The sequence below is a fragment of the Oncorhynchus keta genome, chromosome 30, assembly GCF_023373465.1.
Source record: "Oncorhynchus keta strain PuntledgeMale-10-30-2019 chromosome 30, Oket_V2, whole genome shotgun sequence".
NCBI lineage: Eukaryota > Metazoa > Chordata > Actinopteri > Salmoniformes > Salmonidae > Oncorhynchus > Oncorhynchus keta.
In genome coordinates, this window is record NC_068450.1 from 17397630 (window position 1) to 17418157 (window position 20528).

The window sequence follows — 20528 nt, forward strand, 5'->3', positions numbered from 1 at the left end:
GATGAAGAGAATGTTGAAGAGAAGGGTGAAGATAAGGATGAAAAGAATGGTGAAGAGAAGGGTGAAGAGAAGTATGAAGAGAGGGGTGAAGACAAGGATGAAGAGAATGTGGAAGAGAAGGATGAAAAGAAGGATGAAGAGAAGGGTGAAGGGAAGGGTGAAGGGAAGGGTGAAGAGAAGGATGAAGAGAATGTTGAAGAGAATGTTAAAGAGAAGGATGAAGAGACTGTTGAAGAGAATGATGAAGAGAAGGATGAAGAGAAGGGTGAAGAGAAGGATGAAGAGAGTGGTGAAGAGAAGGGTAAAGAGAAGGATGAAGAGAATGTTGAAGAGAAGGGTGAAGAGAAGGATGAAAAGAATGGTGAAGAGAAGGGTGAAGAGAAGTATGAAGAGAGGGGTGAAGACAAGGATGAAGAGAATGTGGAAGAGAAGGATGAAAAGAAGGATGAAGAGAAGGGTGAAGGGAAGGGTGAAGGGAAGGGTGAAGAGAAGGATGAAGAGAATGTTGAAGAGAATGTTAAAGAGAAGGATGAAGAGACTGTTGAAGAGAATGATGAAGAGAAGGATGAAGAGAAGGGTGAAGAGAAGGATGAAGAGAGTGGTGAAGAGAAGGGTAAAGAGAAGGATGAAGAGAATGTTGAAGAGAAGGGTGAAGAGAAGGATGAAAAGAATGGTGAAGAGAAGGGTGAAGAGAAGTATGAAGAGAGGGGTGAAGACAAGGATGAAGAGAATGTGGAAGAGAAGGATGAAAAGAAGGATGAAGAGAAGGGTGAAGGGAAGGGTGAAGGGAAGGGTGAAGAGAAGGATGAAGAGAATGTTGAAGAGAATGTTAAAGAGAAGGATGAAGAGACTGTTGAAGAGAATGATGAAGAGAAGGATGAAGAGAAGGGTGAAGAGAAGGATGAAGAGAGTGGTGAAGAGAAGGGTAAAGAGAGGGATAAAGAGAAGGATGAAGAGGGATGAAGAGAAGGATGAAGAGAATGGTGAAGAGAATTTTGAAGAGCAGGTGGAAGAGAAGGGTGAAGAGAATGGTGAAGAGAATGATGAAGCGAAGGGCGAAGAGAAGGATGAAGAGAATGGTGAAGAGAAGGGTGAAGAGAAGGGTGAAGAGAAGGGTGAAGAGAAGGATGAAGAGAAGGGTGAAGAGAAGGATGAAGATAAGGATGACGAGTTCAACAAGATAGAGATGTTGTATGAGAAATAGGCAATGTATAAAAAATAGTGTTGAGAGAGAAAGAAATAAAGGGTTAATGTGAACAAGACAACAGAGGGGATGAGGGGAGGAAATTAGATTTTTTTTAAAAAGAGTGAAGGAGAAAATGAGATCTGGGGAATGAAGAATTGGAGGGATATCTAGAGAGAGGGAGGGAGGGAGACAGAGAGAGGGAGGGAGGGAGACAGAGAGAGGGAGGGAGGGAGGGAGGGAGGGAGGGAGACAGAGAGAGGGAGGGAGGGAGGGAGACATAGAGAGGGAGGGAGGGAGACAGAGGGAGGGAGGGAGGGAGGGAGACAGAGAGAGGGAGGGAGGGAGACAGAGAGAGGGAGGGAGGGAGACAGAGAGAGGGAGGGAGGGAGGGAGACAGAGAGAGGGAGGGAGGGAGGGAGGGAGGGAGGGAGGGAGGGAGGGAGGGAGGGAGGGAGGGAGGGAGGGAGGGAGGGAGGGAGGGAAGGAGGGAGGGAGGAGAGGGAGGGGAAGAGAGGGTGTATAGGTGGGACACATGGTAACTCCAAATATAGTGTAGGTGGGACACATGGTAAGCACACTAAATGGAGAAAGTGTAGAGAGAGAGACAGAGAGAGAGACAGAGACAGAGACAGAGAGAGAGAGAAGATATATGGATGGATGGATAGGTGGAAAGAGAGAGAGAGAGAGAGATAGGTGGATAAGTAAGTAGATAGATAGATGGTTGATGACAACGGCCTTGTCCTCTTAACAGACACTGTGAAGTAACTGTGACTCTCCACTTACTGTAGTGTCAACATGACTAGACAACAAGTACTCCTGAATTACTCAGCTCCATACGCAGAGTCAAGTGTGTGAATTAGCCACCCATCACAGACTCATAACTTTCCAACCATCTGTTCCCACACATGCTTATTAGCTTAGCCACGACACACGTACTCTTCAATCATTCCTCTTCTCTTTTCACATGTCCTGTCTTCTCTTTCTGTCTGTTTAGCGTAAATGCCCTGGATGAAAACATGCTGCCAATGACTCTCTGATTGGCTTTGTGTCTCTCAGCCTTACCTTGGGTTTAAAGGCTGTGTCTCTCAGCCTTACCTTGGGTTTAAAGGCTGTGTCTCAGCCTTACCTTGGGTTTAAAGGCTGTGTCTCTCAGCCTTACCTTGGGTTTAAAGGTAACACACAAACTAGATCTCACAGTCTCACTTCAGAATTAGACATTCATCCATGTTTCTCAAACATCAAATTTCAAAGGTTAAGGTTAGGCATCAACTCTGAATGGTTAAGGTAAGGGTTAAGTTTCCTAAGGTTAGGCATCAACTCTGAATGGTTAAGGTAAGGGTTAAGTTTCTTAAGGTTAGGCATCAACTCTGAATGGTTACGGTTAGGGTTAAGTTTCCTAAGGTTAGGCATCAACTCTGAATGGTTAAGGTAAGGGTTAAGTTTCTTAAGGTTAGGCATCAACTCTGAATGGTTAAGGTAAGGGTTAAGTTTCCTAAGGTTAGGCATCAACTCTGAATGGTTAAGGTAAGGGTTAAGTTTCTTAAGGTTAGGCATCAACTCTGAATGGTTACGGTAAGGGTTAAGTTTCTTAAGGTTAGGCATCAACTCTGAATGGTTACGGTAAGGGTTAAGTTTCCTAAGTTTAGGCATCAACTCTGAATGGTTACGGTAAGAGTTAAGTTTCCTAAGGTTAGGCATCAACTCTGAATGGTTAAGTTAATGGTTAAGTTTCTTAAGGTTAGGCATCAACTCTGAATGGTTACGGTTAGGGTTAAGTTTCCTAAGGTTAGGCATCAACTCTGAATGGTTAAGGTAAGGGTTAAGTTTCCTAAGGTTAGGCATCAACTCTGAATGGTTACGGTAAGAGTTACGTTTTTTAAGGTTAGGCATCAACTCTGAATGGTTACGGTTAGGGTTAAGTTTTCTAAGGTTAGGCATCAACTCTGAATGGTTAAGGTAAGGGTTGAGGTTTGGGATAGACTTAAAACAAACATTTCATAAATAATTTTCTATCACTGGATTTGAACTTGCAACCTTTGGAATCAGAGGCAGATGCAGATGCTCACGCCCGTCCATAACGCCCCCCCCATCTCCCGACGTCCTCTGACGTGGATGGACGTTGAACACTGACTTGTATCACAGATAACTTGACTGAATATACAGCATGGATCTGACTGGCTGTGTGGCTCTTGGGATTGGGATTGGGATTAAGAGGAATATACAATAGGGAACAGATTCATTCTTAGGTCAAAAGTGCGTGTGTGTGTGTGTGTGTGTGTGTGTGTGTGTGTGTGTGTATGTTTCTGGGTAACATCAGTACCCCTGAACACCAGCAGGGGACACTAGTGTCTGACAGAGAGAGAGAGAGAGAGAGAGAGAGAGAGAGAGAGAGAGAGAGAGAGAGAGAGAGAGAGAGAGAGAGAGAAATGGAAGAGCAGAGGGAGAGAGAAATAATGGAGAGATGTTAGCTACTCTTGGAAAGGAGAGTGTGTGTCTATGTATGTGTGTGTATGAGCTAGAGTGTTTGTCTATCTATGTTTCTCCTCAGTCCATCTCCTTTGTCTGAGCTAAGACCATGGCAGGAAGCCAGTGGAGAGAGATAGAGGTGTATAGTATTTCCACTCTCCACCTGCTAAATGATTTATGAATGATGCATGATAAATCATCTGCTATTAAAACAATAATGGAGCAATAATCATATCTCCTCTCCTCCTTTTCTCTCCCTCTCTCTCTTCTCCTCTAATGATAGACTGATGAGGGGCTGCTGGGTTTATGCCATCCATCTTTTCAATTAACATCGCTCTCTCTCCCCCTCCCTCTATCTCTCTATCTCTCCCCCTTGCTTTCACAGAGGCAGTACTCTTGACTCATTTGCAGTGTTTCCATGTGTTGTTTCTGTATCCACTCATCAACTATTAAACACACTTGTCAATCACAGGAGGGGGTCCTAACAGCACGACAGACCTCACGTGGACCACCCAGTGATATTATGAAAAAGAGAGAGAGAGATACAGATGGCAGCACTCATTAGTAGTAACCCTAGTAGCAAGTTCATTCTCCAGAGTAGATGCACACTGAGAGACTCACAGACAGAAAGAAAGAAAGAAAGAAAGGAAGAAAGAAAGTAAGAAAGAAAGAAAGGAATCGAGGGAGGGAGGGAGGGAGGGAGGAAGGGAGGGAGGGAGGGAGGCATGGTCAGAAGTTCTAACTGGTAATTAGTCACCATGGTTACCTGTTCTGATTTTTTGGCCGATGACGTCTATCATTAAGTGGTGTCTGTAGAGCCATGAGATTACCAATGTTATCCTCCTCAATGTAGAGACTGGGCTGGTGTGTGTCCTTTCTCTCAGGGCCAACTCTCATACACAACACACAGACACACACACGCACACACACACCATACACAAATGAATAACGCAACAAAAAAACACTCAATTGTCCACTTATCTTTTCTAATTACATGCAAATCACAGCTGAACATGCCAGCCTCTTCAATCAATTACAGCGAGGCCAGTGAATTAGAGAAGGACCGAAGCACGGCATGTGTGAAAACAGCTGGAGAACGTCAGCTACCCGCTGTCAGCCAGCTGTCAATCAATCAAACTACAGTCAAGATGCATACACACGTATCTAGATATGCACACAGACACAAGCACAGGCACACACACACACACACACACACACACACACACACACACACACACACACACACACACACACACACACACACACACACACACACACACACACACACACACACACACACACACACACATACGTATGTATGGTCCCTCAGTATGCACACAGTAGAATGCATTATTCCTACACACAGAGACATCCCCCTACACACACAGGGAGACATCCCCCTACAGACACAGAGTCATCCCCCTACACACAGAAGGACATCCCCGTTCATACAGAGACTCCCCCTACACACAGAGAGACTCCCCTACATACAGAGAGACTCCCCCTACACACAGAATGACATCCCCGTACATACAGAGAGACTCTCCCTACACACAGAGAGACTCCGCCTACACACAGAAAGACATCCCTGTACATACAGAGAGACTCCCCCTACACAAAGAAATACATCCCTGTACATACAGAGAGACTCCCCCTACACAAAGAGAGACATCCCACTACACAAAGAGAGACATCCCCCTACACACACAGAGTCATCCCCCTACAAACAGAGAGACATCCCCCTACACACAGAACATAACAACATCCTCTTACACACAGAGACATCACCCGACACACAGAGAGTCATCCCCCTACACACACAGAGAGACTCTCCCTACACACAGAGAGACTCCGCCTACACACAGAAAGACATCCCTGTACATACAGAGAGACTCCCCCTACACACAGAGAGACATCCCCCTACACAAAGAAATACATCCCTGTACATACAGAGAGACTCCGCCTACACACAGAGGGTCATCCCCTACACACAGAGGGTCATCCCCCTACACACAGAGGGACATCCCCCTACACACAGAGGGACATCCCCCTACACACAGAAAGACATCCCTGTACATACAGAGAGACTCCGCCTACACACAGAGGGTCATCCCCCTACACACAGAGGGACATCCCCCTACACACAGAGAGACATCCCCCTACACACAGAAAGACATCCCTGTACATACAGAGAGACTCCGCCTACACACAGAGTCATCCCCCTACACAAAGAAAGACATCCCTGTACATACAGAGAGACTCCGCCTACACACAGAGTCATCCCCCTACACACAGAGGGACATCCCCCTACACACAGAGGGACATCCCCCTACACACAGAGAGACATCCCCCTACACACAGAACATAACAACATCCCCCTACACACAGAACATAACAACATCCCCTACACACAGAACATAACAACATCCCCCTACACACAGAACATAACAACATCCCCTACACACAGAACATAACAACATCCTCTTACACACAGAACATAACAACATCCTCTTACACACAGAACATAACAACATCCCCCTACACACAGAACATAACAACATCCTCTTACACACAGAACATAACAACATCCCCTACACACAGAACATAACAACATCCTCTTACACACAGAACATAACAACATCCCCTACACACAGAACATAACAACATCCTCTTACACACAGAACATAACAACATCCTCTTACACACAGAACATAACAACATCCTCTTACACACAGAACATAACAACATCCCCTTACACACAGAACATAACAACATCCCCCTACACACAGAACATAACAACATCCCCCTACACACAGAACATAACAACATCACCTACACACAGAACATAACAACATCCCCTACACACAGAACATAACAACATCCCCCTACACACAGAACATAACAACATCCCCCTACACACAGAACATAACAACATCCCCTTACACACAGAACATAACAACATCCCCCTACACACAGAACATAACAACATCCCCATCTCTGGGGTCATCTCTGGAGTCTGTCCTTCAAACACAGCATCAGGGGAGAGAGCACTGGGCTAAATGTACGTGAGAGAAAGTCTCATGTTTTAAAGCCCCTAGGCTGTGTGTGTTTGTATATGTGTGTGTGCGTGTGTGTGAGAGAGAGAGCAGAGCGGTACTGTGAGACCAGGGATTCGCTCCGGCAGGCTCAGCCAAGAGATCCGTGTCTTGCTGCAGTACGCTAACACCAGGGGAATGCACCAAGGATCTTACCTGTCTCATGAGCGTGAGAGAGGGTCTTCGACCTCCCGATGTTGCCTGAGTGATGCATCATTCCTCTGCAGTTCTGTCTATCCTTTATCCTTCTCTCCTCCTCACCTCCTCTCCACACTCCTCTTCTCTCCTCCTCTCCTCCACTTCTCTCCTCTTCTCTAATATTTAGTCCTCACCAGTCTTTCCTCTTCTCTTCTCAGTCCTGACTTCTCCTCCCCTCTTGTCCTTTTAATCTCCCTCCTTTCCCATTAAACACAATCCACCAGTGGAGCGCGAGAGCAGAGAGCCGACACACACTCACACACACCCCTCCACTGCCTGCAAGTCCTTAGATCAGAGGGAGAGATCTCTGTCTCTGCGACACTCCTCCGCTCCTCTCCTTTTTTTGTCCTGCTCTATTCCCTTCTTTCATTTTCTCCCTCCTTTTCTCAGTCCTACTCTGAGAGGAAAGATGTGGATGGATGGATGCTGAGGTAAAGAAAGAGAAGCATTCAATCTTTCATAGAAGAGATGGAGAGAGGGAGCTTCATCCTCTGTGTGCACATGGCTGAGACTGGTAGCAGACTTCGCTAGCGTCGCAGAGAGAGGGAGAGAAAGAGAGGAGGGGGGCAAGTGAGCAAGAGAGAGCTTACAAGAGAGAATGAGGGTGGTGGAGTGAGAATGTGTGAGGGAGAGAGAGAGAGGATGGGGGTGAGAGAATATGTGAGGGAGAGAGAGAGAGGATGGGGTGAGAGAATGTGTGAGGGAGAGAGAAAGAGGATGGGGGTGAGAGAATGTGTGAGGGAGAGAGAGAGGATGGGGGTGAGAGAATGTGTGAGGGAGAGAGAAAGAGGATGGGGGTGAGAGAATGTGTGAGGGAGAGAGAAAGAAAGACAACGAGAAGGGGTGGGTGAACGGGAAAAGAGAGCGAGCGAAAGCGAGCGAGAGTGCGCTAGAAAGCGCAAGACAGAGGGGCTAATCATTGGAATGTGACAAAGTGTGTTCATCAAAGACAGATGAGATAGAAAGGAGAGAGAGAGATTGAGGGATGAGAGGAGAGCTGGAAATAAGAGAAGGAGGGATGGATGAGAGGAAAACAGAAAAGGAGAGAGAGGGAGGGTGGAGCAAAGAGAGGAAAAGCGAAAGAAAGGGGGAAGAGAAAAGGAGAGAGGGAAAACATGAGAGAGGAGAGAGGAGAGAGAGAGAGAGGGCAGAGGACACTGCGGCGATCTAGCAGTCAGAGAGACAGCTCACAGAGAGTGTCTGGATCACCAGCTCACAGAGAGTGTCTGGATCCACAGCTCATAGAGTGTCTGGATACACAGCTCACAGAGAGTGTCTGGATCCACAGCTCACAGAGACTTTCTGGATCCACAGCTCATAGAGAGTGTCTGGATCACCAGCTCACAGAGAGTGTCTGGATCACCAGCTCACAGAGAGTGTCTGGATCACCAGCTCACAGAGAGTGTCTGGATCCACAGCTCATAGAGAGTGTCTGGATCACCAGCTCTCAGAGAGTGTCTGGATCACCAGCTCTCAGAGAGTGTCTGGATCCACAGCTCATAGAGAGTGTCTGGATCCACAGCTCATAGAGAGTGTCTGGATCACCAGATCACCAGCTCACAGAGAGTGTCTGGATCACCAGCTCACAGAGAGTGTCTGGATCCACAGCTCACAGAGAGTGTCTGGATCCACAGCTCACAGAGAGTGTCTGGATCCACAGCTCATAGAGAGTGTCTGGATCCACAGCTCATAGAGTGTCTGGATCCACAGCTCATAGAGAGTGTCTGGATCCACAGCTCATAGAGAATGTCTGGATCCACAGCTCATAGAGAGTGTCTGGATCCACAGCTCATAGAGACTGTCTGGATCCACAGCTCATAGAGACTGTCTGAATCCACAACTCATAGAGAGACTCTGGATCCACAGCTCATAGAGACTGTCTGGATCCACAGCTCATAGAGACTGTCTGGATCCACAGCTCATAGAGACTGTCTGAATCCACAGCTCATAGAGAGACTCTGGATCCACAGATCATAGAGTAACATACTGTAGAGGGAACCCAGGCAGACAGAAGGTATGATGCAGGAGCTACCGCTATAAACACACACATACTAGTCCCTCCATTTACCACCTACAGACCACACCTCTCTGTACAAATCAATTCAATGAACACTTTATTTTCAATGGACAGTGGTTGATAGGAGACTGTCCTCTTGCTCCTTTTTCTTCAGGTGCCAGGTGGTTGCACCTCTCTCTGTGTCCAGTAGAGGGCAGAGTGCAGGAGATCACGTCACCAGCGAACAGACAGACGGTGTGTGTGTGTGTGTGTGTGTGTGTGTGTGTGTGTGTGTGTGTGTGTGTGTGTGTGTGTGTGTGTGTGTGTGTGTGTGTGTGTGTGTGTGTGTGTGTGTGTGTGTGTGTGTGTGTGATATCATGGTTTACAGCAGATTTAGAGCTGTAAGGTGTGGTCCAGCGACGGTTGGTGCCGTGTAAGATGAAGGAATACAATAGGTTTTTTAATGAGCAAGGCCTTATTTCTAATACAGCATGATGGATGACTGTCATTCACATTCTATTCACCCAGTTCAATGTGACACCGATAGGTTTAGGCTACTACATGATACTCTAAGGTGCTTTTACACCTGCATTGTTTGCTGTTTGGGGTTTTAGGCTGGGTTTCTGTACAGCACTTTGAGATATCAGCTGATGTACGAAGGGCTATATAAATTTGATTTGATTTGATTTGATTTGATTTAATTTCCCTATACCCATCATGAGGTTGCTCTGGAAGTTGTCATATTTACTGCATATGTATATTTGGCAGGGGGTGAGAACCATGAGCCTCCTAGTGCTGAGTGATTAGTGCTTTTGGAGGTCGGTTTGGCATGATTAGATGTTTTTGGGAGGTTGGTTTGGCATGGTTAGATGTTTTTGGGAGGTTGGTTTGGCATGGTTAGATGTTTTTTGGAGATTGGTTTGGCACGGTTAGATGTATTTTGGAGATTGGTTTGGCATGGTTAGATGTTTTTTGGAGGTTGGTTTGGCATGGTTAGATTTATTTTGGAGGTTGGTTTGGCATGGTTAGATGTTTTTTGGAGGTTGGTTTGGCATGGTTAGATTTATTTTGGAGGTTGGTTTGGCATGGTTAGATGTATTTTGGAGATTGGTTTGGCATGGTTAGATTTATTTTGGAGGTTGGTTTGACATGGTTAGATTTATTTTGGAGGTTGGTTTGGCATGGTTAGATTTATTTTGGAGGTTGGTTTGGCATGGTTAGATTTATTTTGGAGGTTGGTTTGACATGGTTAGATTTATTTTGGGAGGGGATTTGATTTTTCTAGATTTTTTTTTACAGGAAATACACACAGATGCATTATGTGGGTTGAATGCTGTAACAACACAGAATAAAACAATTAATACAAGTCCCATGATGGTAGTGACTGCCCATTAATGCTGATCACGTATTAACTTCTTGGTGACTGGGGGTCATTATTGAGTAGTTTGGATGAATAAGGTGCCCAGAGTAAACTGCCTGCCACTCAGCCATAAAAGCTAGAATATGCATATAATTAGTATATTTGGACAGAAAACACTCAGAAGTTTCTAAAACTGTTTGATTTGAATGATGTCTGTGAGTATAACAAAGCGAAAACCTGAAAAAATGTCGAACCAGGAAGTGGTAAATCTGAGGTTGTTTGTTCTTCAACTCATTCCCTATTGAAGACACAGTGGGATATTGGTCATGTTGCACTTCCTAAGGCTTCCACTAGATGTCAACAGTCTTTAGAAACTTGTTTGAGGCTTCTACTGTAAAGGAGGGGCTCATAAGGGCTCTTTGAGGCAGTGGTCTGGCAGAGTGCCACAAACTCCTGACGCTCGTTCACGTGAGAGGTAGCTCATGTTCCATTGTGAAGTGAATATTTATAATGCTATTTCTGACTAACTACACAACATGGCGGATATTTCTTTGGCTGGTTTGGTCTCTGAGCGCTGTACTCAGATTATTGCATGGTGTGATTTTTCCGTAAAGTTATTTTGAAATCTGACAGCGGTTGCATTAAGGAGAAGTTTATCTAAAGTTCCATGTATAATAGTTGTATTTTCTATCAATGTTAATTATGAGTATTTCTGTGAATTGATGTGGCTCTCTGCAAAATCACTGCATGTTTTGGAACTACTGAATGTAACACGCCAATGTAAAATGAGATTTTTGGATATAAATATGCACTTTATAATAATAATATATGCCATTTAGCAGACGCTTTTATCCAAAGCGACTTACAGTCATGTGTGCATACATTCTACGTATGGGTGGTCCCGGGGATCGAACCCACTATCCTGGCGTTACAAGCGCCATGCTCTACCAACTGAGCTACAGAAGGACCACATGAAGTCCTATGAGTGTCATCTGATGAAGATGATCAAAGGTTAGTCATTCATTTGATCTATATTTCTGCTTTTTGTGACTCCTCTCCTTGGCTGGAAAAATGGCTGTGTTTTTCTGTGACTTGGTGGTGACCTAACATAATCGTTTGTGGTGCTTTCACTGTAAAGTATTTTTGAAATCAGACACTGTGGCTGGATTAAAGAGAATTGTATCTTTAAAATGGTGTAAAATACTTGTATGCTTGAGAAATGTTAATTTTGAGATTTTTGTTTTGAATTTGGCGCCCTGCACTTTCACTGGCTGTTGGCGGGGTGGGACGCTACCGTCCCGAACATCCCAGAGAGGCTAAACATAATTCATTCACATTACTTGGCCTGATCACCGACAATGATGAGACAGCTTATAGGGAGGAGGTCAAAGACCTGGCAGTGTGGTACCAGGACAACAACCTCTCCCTCAACGTGATCAAGACAAAGGAGATGATTGTGGACTACAGGAAAAGGAGGGCCAAACACGCCCCCTTTCACAGGGCTGAAGTGGAGCTGGTCGAGAGTTTCAAGTTCCTTGGTGTCCACATCACCAACAAACTATCATGGTCCAAACACACCAAGACAGTCGTGAATAGGGCACGACAATACCTTGTCATGACGTTGGCCAGGGAGGTAGGTTTATGACAGTCATTAATACCTCTTCCCCCCTTTTTCCTCTCTCTACCCTACTAAGGTTACATGTGCAAACCCCCTTGGTTAACATAGAGATTCTGGGAACATCAGTAGATGGGGGGGAAATGAACAATATTCTGGTAATCCGAACAATTGAACATATGCTGTGGTACTTAATGAATATGATGTCAGTTCGGTTGTCATCTGAGATATTCTCATCAATGATAAGACGACAAACTCTACAGTGGAAAGTCTACACATCAGAGTTATCAGATTCAAATGGAATTGTTGTTCAATTTAAATGTTAGAATATGAAATTATTTGTGATGGGATGAAATGTGATTTTAGCTTATAAAATGTGAGATGTGGGTTTTCATAAGATAGGGCTGCTCAATCAGTGGCCCGCCCTGTGAAGGGACATGGGCTATAAAACTTTTCAAACACTCCCTCCTCTCCCTTCCTATATAAAGCCTTGACAACAATAGAACTTCCTGTTCCGAGGATGTAGGAAAACAGTCCGATGTCAGAATGGTTCAGATAATAACTACAGAATGAAGCCAACCTCAGCATGAGCTTTGGTTGCGAATGGTATGAACTTTGAACTCTTATTCACTACAGAAGTGATACCTCCTTGCCGTTGAGTTAGCAACATCAGCTGCAAACGCAGGTTAGGAAGGAACAGACAGAGTATCCCGTCCGATGAGGAGGAGTAGTAAGGATCAGAGGATCATGCTCTTTATTAAAACACTCGAACACTGAAACAAAACAATAAAGGACATGTGAAATAACCAACCGAAACAGTTCCGTGTGGAACACACAGACACAGAAAATAAAAATAACGAAACACAAGTGGGAAAAGGCTACCTAAGTATGATTCTCAATCAGAGACAACTAACGACACCTGCCTCTGATTGAGAACCATACCAGGCCAAACGCAAACACAACATAGAAAACGGAACATAGACAACCCACCCAACTCACGCACAGACCATACTAAGACATAACAAATCAAAGGAACTAAGGTCAGAACGTGACAGTCTACCACACAATGACGTTACTACAATGTATCCAATTGACCACCAGAGACATTCTTCAAAGGACTAAGGTCAGAACGTGACAGTCTACCACACAATGACGTTACTACAATGTATCCAATTGACCACTAGTTTGGCAACATCTACCACCAACCTCCCGAAGCGCAGCTCAGAGTAAATATTTATTGCATTTTCCTGTTCCAAATGGGCAGTAATTTAGAATGCATAAGATACTGTATTTGCAAAAGCACAGCTTCTTCCCTTTGTTCCTCATTCTACCTGCTCGTTCACTGAAACCCAGCCCCTTTTCTTTTGTGTAACAAGCTGTCATATCTGTTCCGCCCGCCAGGGACCTTTTCCTTTATGACGTCATTTGTAATTAAGTTATGATTAATTGTGTGTATGTGTAATTCTGTGTGATTAGTTAGGTATTTAGTAAATAAATAATTAAACCCAATTTTGTATTGCTGATTCAACTTATTAACCGCCTGGTGTGGCAACTGCTCGGCATCCGACCGTAAGGCGCTACAGAGGGTTGTGCATACAGCCCAGTACATCACTGGGGCCAAGCTTCCTGCCATCCATATACCAGGCGGTGTCAGAGGAAGTCACAAAGACTCCAGTCACCCAAGTCATAGAATATTCTCCCTGCTACCACACAGCAAGCTTTACCGGAGCGCCAAGTCTAGGTCCAACAGTCTACTTAACAGCTTCTACCGCCAAGCCATAAGACTGCTGAACAATTCATACTACTCGCTGTTTATTATCCATGCATAGTCACTTCACCCCTACCTACATGTACAAATGACCTCGACTAACCTGTACCCCGCACACTGACTCGATCCCTGTATATAGCCTCATTATTGTTATTTTATTGTGTGAATTTACATTTTTTACCTTAGTTGAATTATTAAATATTTTCTTAACTATATTTCTTGAACTGCATTATTGGTTAAGGGCTTGTAAGTAAGCATTTCACTGTAAGGTTGTATTCAGCATTTCACTGTAAGATCTACACCTGTTGTATTCAGCATTTCACTGTAAGATCTACACCTGTTGTATTCAGCATTTCACTGTAAGATCTACACCTGTTGTATTCAGCATTTCACTGTAAGATCTACACCTGTTGTATTCAGCATTTCACTGTAAGATCTACACCTGTTGTATTCAGCATTTCACTGTAAGATCTACACCTGTTGTATTCAGCATTTCACTGTAAGATCTACACCTGTTGTATTCAGCATTTCACTGTAAGGTTGTATTCAGCATTTCATCGTAAGGTCTACTACACCTGTTGTATTCAGCATTTCACTGTAAGATCTACACCTGTTGTATTCAGCATTTCACTGTAAGATCTACACCTGTTGTATTCAGCATTTCACTGTAAGATCTACACCTGTTGTATTCGGCGCATGTGACAAATAACATTTGATTTGATTTGATTCCTTTGATAGAATATTTCAGATATTGTGTATATGACATTTGATTTGATTTGATTCCTTTGATAAAATATTTCAGATATTGTGTATATGACATTTGTTTTATTTGCTGACTTCATTATTTAATTCCAAGTCATCATCTCATCTCTATACAGCTGCCTAAGCTGTCTGACAAAATCACTAGTTTAGTAGTTCTTCAAAGTAAATAAGCTACAGAAGGACATAGCATATTAAGGCATATTTCTATTACTGCTGAACAGCAGCTATCAATCACTTCTTAGAACAGGTATTTTACCTCCCAAAGCAAATGCTCTCTTTCCATCACATGTTATTATTGTCTCTTCTCTCCCTCTCCGTGTCTGTCCCACACAGACCGGACAAGGAGATGCATAATGCATGATGGTCATTATAGGTAATTACTACGTTTTCTGCATTAAACTACTTCATGACCAGTGAAGTATGAAAATGTATAAAAAAATAAAAGCATAAAAGCATCTGCTAAATGACCTAAATGTAATGTACAGTACCAGTCAAAAGATTGGACACTGCTACTCATTCAAGTGTTTTTCTTAATTTGTACTATTTTCTGCATTGTAGAATAATAGTGAAGACATCAACACTATGAAATAACACATATGGAATCATGTAGTAACCAAAAAAGTGTTAAACAAATCTAAATATATTTTATATTTGAGATTCTTCCAAGTAGCCACCCTTCGGCTTGATGACAGCTTTACACACTCTTGGCCTTTTCTCAACCAGCTGCATGAGGTAGTCACCTGGAATGCATTTCAATGAACAGGTGTACCTTGTTAAAAGTTCATTTGTGGAATTTATTTCCTTCTTCATGCGTTTGAGCCAATCAGTTGTGACAAGGCAGGGGTGGTATGCAGAAGACAGACCTATTTGGTAAAATACCAAGTCCATATTATGGCAAAAACAAAGAGGAACGACAATCCATCATTACTTTAAGACATGAAGATCAGTCAATACGGAAAAAATCAAGAACTTTCAAAGTTTCTTCTAGTACAGTCTCAAAAACCATCAAGCACTAAACTGGCTCTCATTGGTAACGCCACAGGAAAGGAAGACCAGAGTTACCTCTGCTGCAGAGGATAAGTTCATTAGAGTTACCAGCCTCAGAAATTGCAGCCCAAATGAATGCTTCACAGAGTTCAAGTAACAGACACATGTCAACATCAACTGTTCAGAGGAGACTGTGAATCAGGTCTTAATGGTTGAATTGCTGGAAAGAAACCACTAGTAAAGGACACCAATAATAAGAAGAGACTTGTTTGGGCCAAGAAACACGAGAGTTGGAGTCCAAATTTTAGATTTTTGGTCTTTGTGAGATGCAGGGTAAGTGAACGAATGACCTTTGCATGTGTGGTTCCCACCGTGAAGCATGGAGGAGGAGGTGTGATGGTGTGGGGTGCTTTGCTGGTGATGCTGTCTGTGATTTATTTAGAATTCAAGGCACACTTAACCATGGCTACCACAGGAGAGGAGAGGAGAGGAGAGGGTGCTCACCTTTCTATAGGGTCCTGCTACCATTCATCATGATAAAGAAAACATCTGAGACACTAACAAATTGCTTTTCTTGACAACAGCTTGTAGTACTCAGTCATGTACACATACACAGGCACAAGCGTGTAGTGACACATCAGTCTGGTGTAGGAACGTAACAGTCTGATGTCAGAATGAGTAGAAGGAGCAAATAAAGGAAGAGGAAGTAGAAGATCTTACTGTGGAACAGCATAATGGTTGGAGATAAGTGTAAAATCACTTCACTATAGAGGACGGAGTGCCTCTCCCCCTCACTCACCTTCCTTTCTTTCTCTCGCTTTCTCATTCATCCTACTCTCTCTCACCACCTCTCTCTCTCTCTCTCTCTTTCTCATTTAACCTACTCTCTCTCACCACCTCTCTCTCTCTCTGTTTCTCATTCATCCTACTCTCTCTCACCACCTCTCTCTCTCTCTCGCTTTCTCATTCATCCTACTCTCTCACTCACCACCTCTCTCTCTCTCTCTCTCTCTTTCTCATTTATCCTACTCTCTCACCACCTCTCTCTCTCTCTCGCTTTCTCATTCATCCTACTCTCTCACCACATCTCTCTCTCTCTCGCTTTCTCATTTATCCTACTCTCTCTCACCACCCTCTCTCTCTCTCTCGCTTTCTCATTTATCCTACTCTCTCTCACCACCTCTCTCTCTCTCTCTCTCTCTCTCTCTCTTTCTCATTTATCCTACTCTCTCTCACCACCTCTCTCTCTCTCTCTTTCTCATTCATCCTACTCTCTCTCACCACCTCTCTCTCTCTCTCTCTCGCTTTCTCATTCATCCTACTCTCTCTCACCACCTCTCTCTCTCTCTCTCTCTCTCTTTCTCATTTATCCTACTCTCTCTCACCACCTCTCTCTCTCTCTCGCTTTCTCATTCATTACATTTACATTTAAGTCATTCATCCTACTCTCTCTCACCACCTCTCTCTCTCTCTCGCTTTCTCATTTATCCTACTCTCTCTCACCACCTCTCTCTCTCTCTCTCGCTTTCTCATTCATCCTACTCTCTCTCACCACCTCTCTCTCTCTCTCTCTCTCTCTCTCTTTCTCATTTATCCTACTCTCTCTCACCACCTCTCTCTCTCTCTCTCTTTCTCATTTATCCTACTCTCTCTCACCACCTCTCTCTCTCTTTCTCATTTATCCTACTCTCTCTCACCACCTCTCTCTCTCTCATTTATCCTACTCTCTCTCCCCACCTCTCTCTCTCTCTCTCTCTCTCTCTCTCTCTCTCTCTCTCTCTCTTTCTCATTTATCCTACTCTCTCTCACCACCTCTCTCTCTCTTTTTCATTTATCCTACTCTCTCTCACCACCTCTCTCTCTCTCTCGCTTTCTCATTTATCCTACTCTCTCTCTCTCTCTCTCTCTCTCTCTCTCTCTCTCTCTCTCTCTCTCTCTCTCTCTCTCTCTCTCTCTCTCTTTCTCATTTATCCTACTCTCTCTCACCACCTATCTCTCTCCCTGATTTTTGGCTCTTACCTCTCTCTCTCTCTCTCTCTCTCTCTCTCTCTCTCTCTCTCTCTCTCTCTCTCTCTCTCTCTCTCTCTCTCTCTCTCTCTCTCTCTCTCTCTCTCTCTCTCTCTCTCTCTCTCTCTCTCTCTCCCCATCTCTACCTGTATTACTGGCTAGCTCTAACCCTCTGTATCACCCCAATGACATCTACCACTTCTACATGCCTGCCTGGCTTTGTGTATGTGTGGTGTGTGTGTGTGTGTGTGTGTGTGTGTGTGTGTGTGTGTGTGCTAGCTGGGATTTTCTCCCTCCTGTGTCTCGTGGGAATGGGCTGAAAAGGTTAACTAGTCTTAAGCCTTCAACACATGACAAATGACCATGTTCTAACCACTGTGCACCTACAGTTACCTCTCTTCCACCCTTCCTTCCTTCTCTCCTCTTCTCCATCTCCCTTGCTTTCCCTCATTCCCTCTCTTCCACCCTTCCTTCCTTCTCTCCCCTTCTCCATCTCCCTTGCTTTCCCTCATTCCCTCTCTTCCACCCTTCCTTCCTTCTCCATCTCCCTTGCTTTCCCTCATTCCCTCTCTTCCCCTCTTCCCCAGCGACAGGAAGAGAGATGGCCGGAAAGGACAAGGAATATTGAACGAGAGATAGACAAGGGATTAGAGGATAGAGGGAAGAAAGCCACCTGAGACAGAGAGGGAGATAAGGACAGCTGGTGAGGAGAGAGAGAGAGGAGGAGGAGAGATAAAAGGAAGATTAGAGAGAAAGATGGGGGGTTGACACCCCTACTACAGAGTAATTTATCACCTAACCCTAATGAGCTATGAACTAATGACACTCTGACACGTGTGTGCGTACTGTATGCCTGCGTGTGCATAGGTTAACACCAATCCCTACAGGACTGCAGTGAATATGTTAAACTCCCTGTACCATGGACACACACACACACAGACACTGGCCAGCCAGCCAGCCAGACAGACAGAGAGACAGACAGACAGACAGAGAGACAGAGAGACAGAGAGACAGAGAGACAGACAGACAGAGCAGGAAAGCGCCAGGCCAAAGCCAGAGGGCCCACAGAGATAGACAGGGGCCTAGATAGAAACGAATAACAGACATAGACACTGACACAAACCTTACAAAACTACCTGGGTCTCCCATTGGAGGAGCCAACGTCATGACCATAACACCTAGCATGTCAATACTCATCCTGAAGTCACAGGCGGGGCTACTTCATCATGTGACCATGAGCAACCATGACGACTCTTGTCCACTACACATTCACGTGCATCTTCACATTTGAATGGCAACTAGGGCTGTCAAACGACTAAAACATTTACTTGAGTTTATCATAGGAAAATGATCAAAGGCTAACTGTAGTTAACTGATTAACTCTGACAGCGCTAATTTGAACATGTTAAACTGGAAGAATAAGGAGACATGGAGCGCTATAGCTTCTGTTCTTTTCACGGTGCTTCTTTCAACAGTCACTGAAGTATAAAGAGAGCAACTGCAGCAGAAACACTCAGAGTCCATTTTTCAGAAACAATATACATAAAATAATCATTTTTAACACACTTTAATTATTATACTTAGGTAAGCAAAGTCCCTTTTTTTCAGAATGGCATTACAGAATTTATCATTCCATATGCGGAAACATTACTACTGCAACATGTTAACACCACATAGTGAGGAGAATAACACAATTTCACAGCCACATGTGAACTTACACTTACACATGTAATTACACATGTGAATGTTTCTTACATGTAAAACTAAAAATGTAATTTTTACATGTGATTGTTTTACATATGAATGTGCGCACACGATATTCACGTTATAGTTTTTAACATGTGAAAATAGACAGAACAGAGACCCAACACAACTAGACAGGACAGAGACCCAACACAACTAGACAGAACAGAGACCCAACACAACTAGACAGAACATAGACCCAACACAACTAGACAGGACAGAGACCCAACACAACTAGACAGAACAGAGACCCAACACAACTAGACAGAACAGAGACCCAACACAACTAGACAGAACAGAGACCCAACACAACTAGACAGAACATAGACCCAACACAACTAGACAGAACAGAGACCCAACACAACTAGACAGGACAGAGACCCAACACAACTAGACAGGACAGAGACCCAACACAACTAGACAGAACAGAGACCCAACACAACTAGACAGAACAGAGACCCAACACAACTAGACAGAACAGAGACCCAACACAACTAGACAGAACAGAGACCCAACACAACTAGACAGGACAGAGACCCAACACAACTAGACAGAACAGAGACCCAACACAACTAGACAGGACAGAGACCCAACACAACTAGACAGAACAGAGACCCAACACAACTAGACAGGACAGAGACCCAACACAACTAGACAGGACAGAAACCCAACGCAACTAGACAGGACAGAGACCCAACACAACTAGACAGAACAGAGACCCAACACAACTAGACAGAACAGAGACCCAACACAACTAGACAGGACAGAGACCCAACACAACCATACAGGACAGAGACCCAACACAACTAGACAGGACAGAGACCCAACACAACTAGACAGAACAGAGACCCAACACAACTAGACAGGACAGAGACCCAACACAACTAGACAGAACAGAGACCCAACACAACTAGACAGGACAGAGACCCAACACAACCATACAGGACAGAGACCCAACACAACTAGACAGGACAGAGACCCAACACAACTAGACAGGACAGAGACCCAGCACAACCATACAGGACAGAGACCCAACACAACTAGACAGGACAGAGACCCAACACAACCATACAGGACAGAGACCCAACACAACTAGACAGGACAGAGACCCAACACAACCATACAGGACAGAGACCCAACACAACCATACAGGACAGAGACCCAACACAACTAGACAGGACAGAGACCCAACACAACCATACAGGACAGAGACCCAACACAACTAGACAGGACAGAGACCCAACACAACTAGACAGGACAGAGACCCAACACAACCATACAGGACAGAGACCCAACACAACTAGACAGGACAGAGACCCAACACAACTAGACAGAACAGAGACCC

General features: G+C 44.3%; 1 protein-coding gene across 1 annotated transcript in view; it reads right to left on the reverse strand.

Annotated features, from left to right (window-relative positions):
- The window catches only part of LOC118374651 (teneurin-2-like), a 450055-nt gene that overhangs the window by 299030 nt on the left and 130497 nt on the right, over window positions 1–20528 (reverse strand). The window lies entirely within an intron of this gene.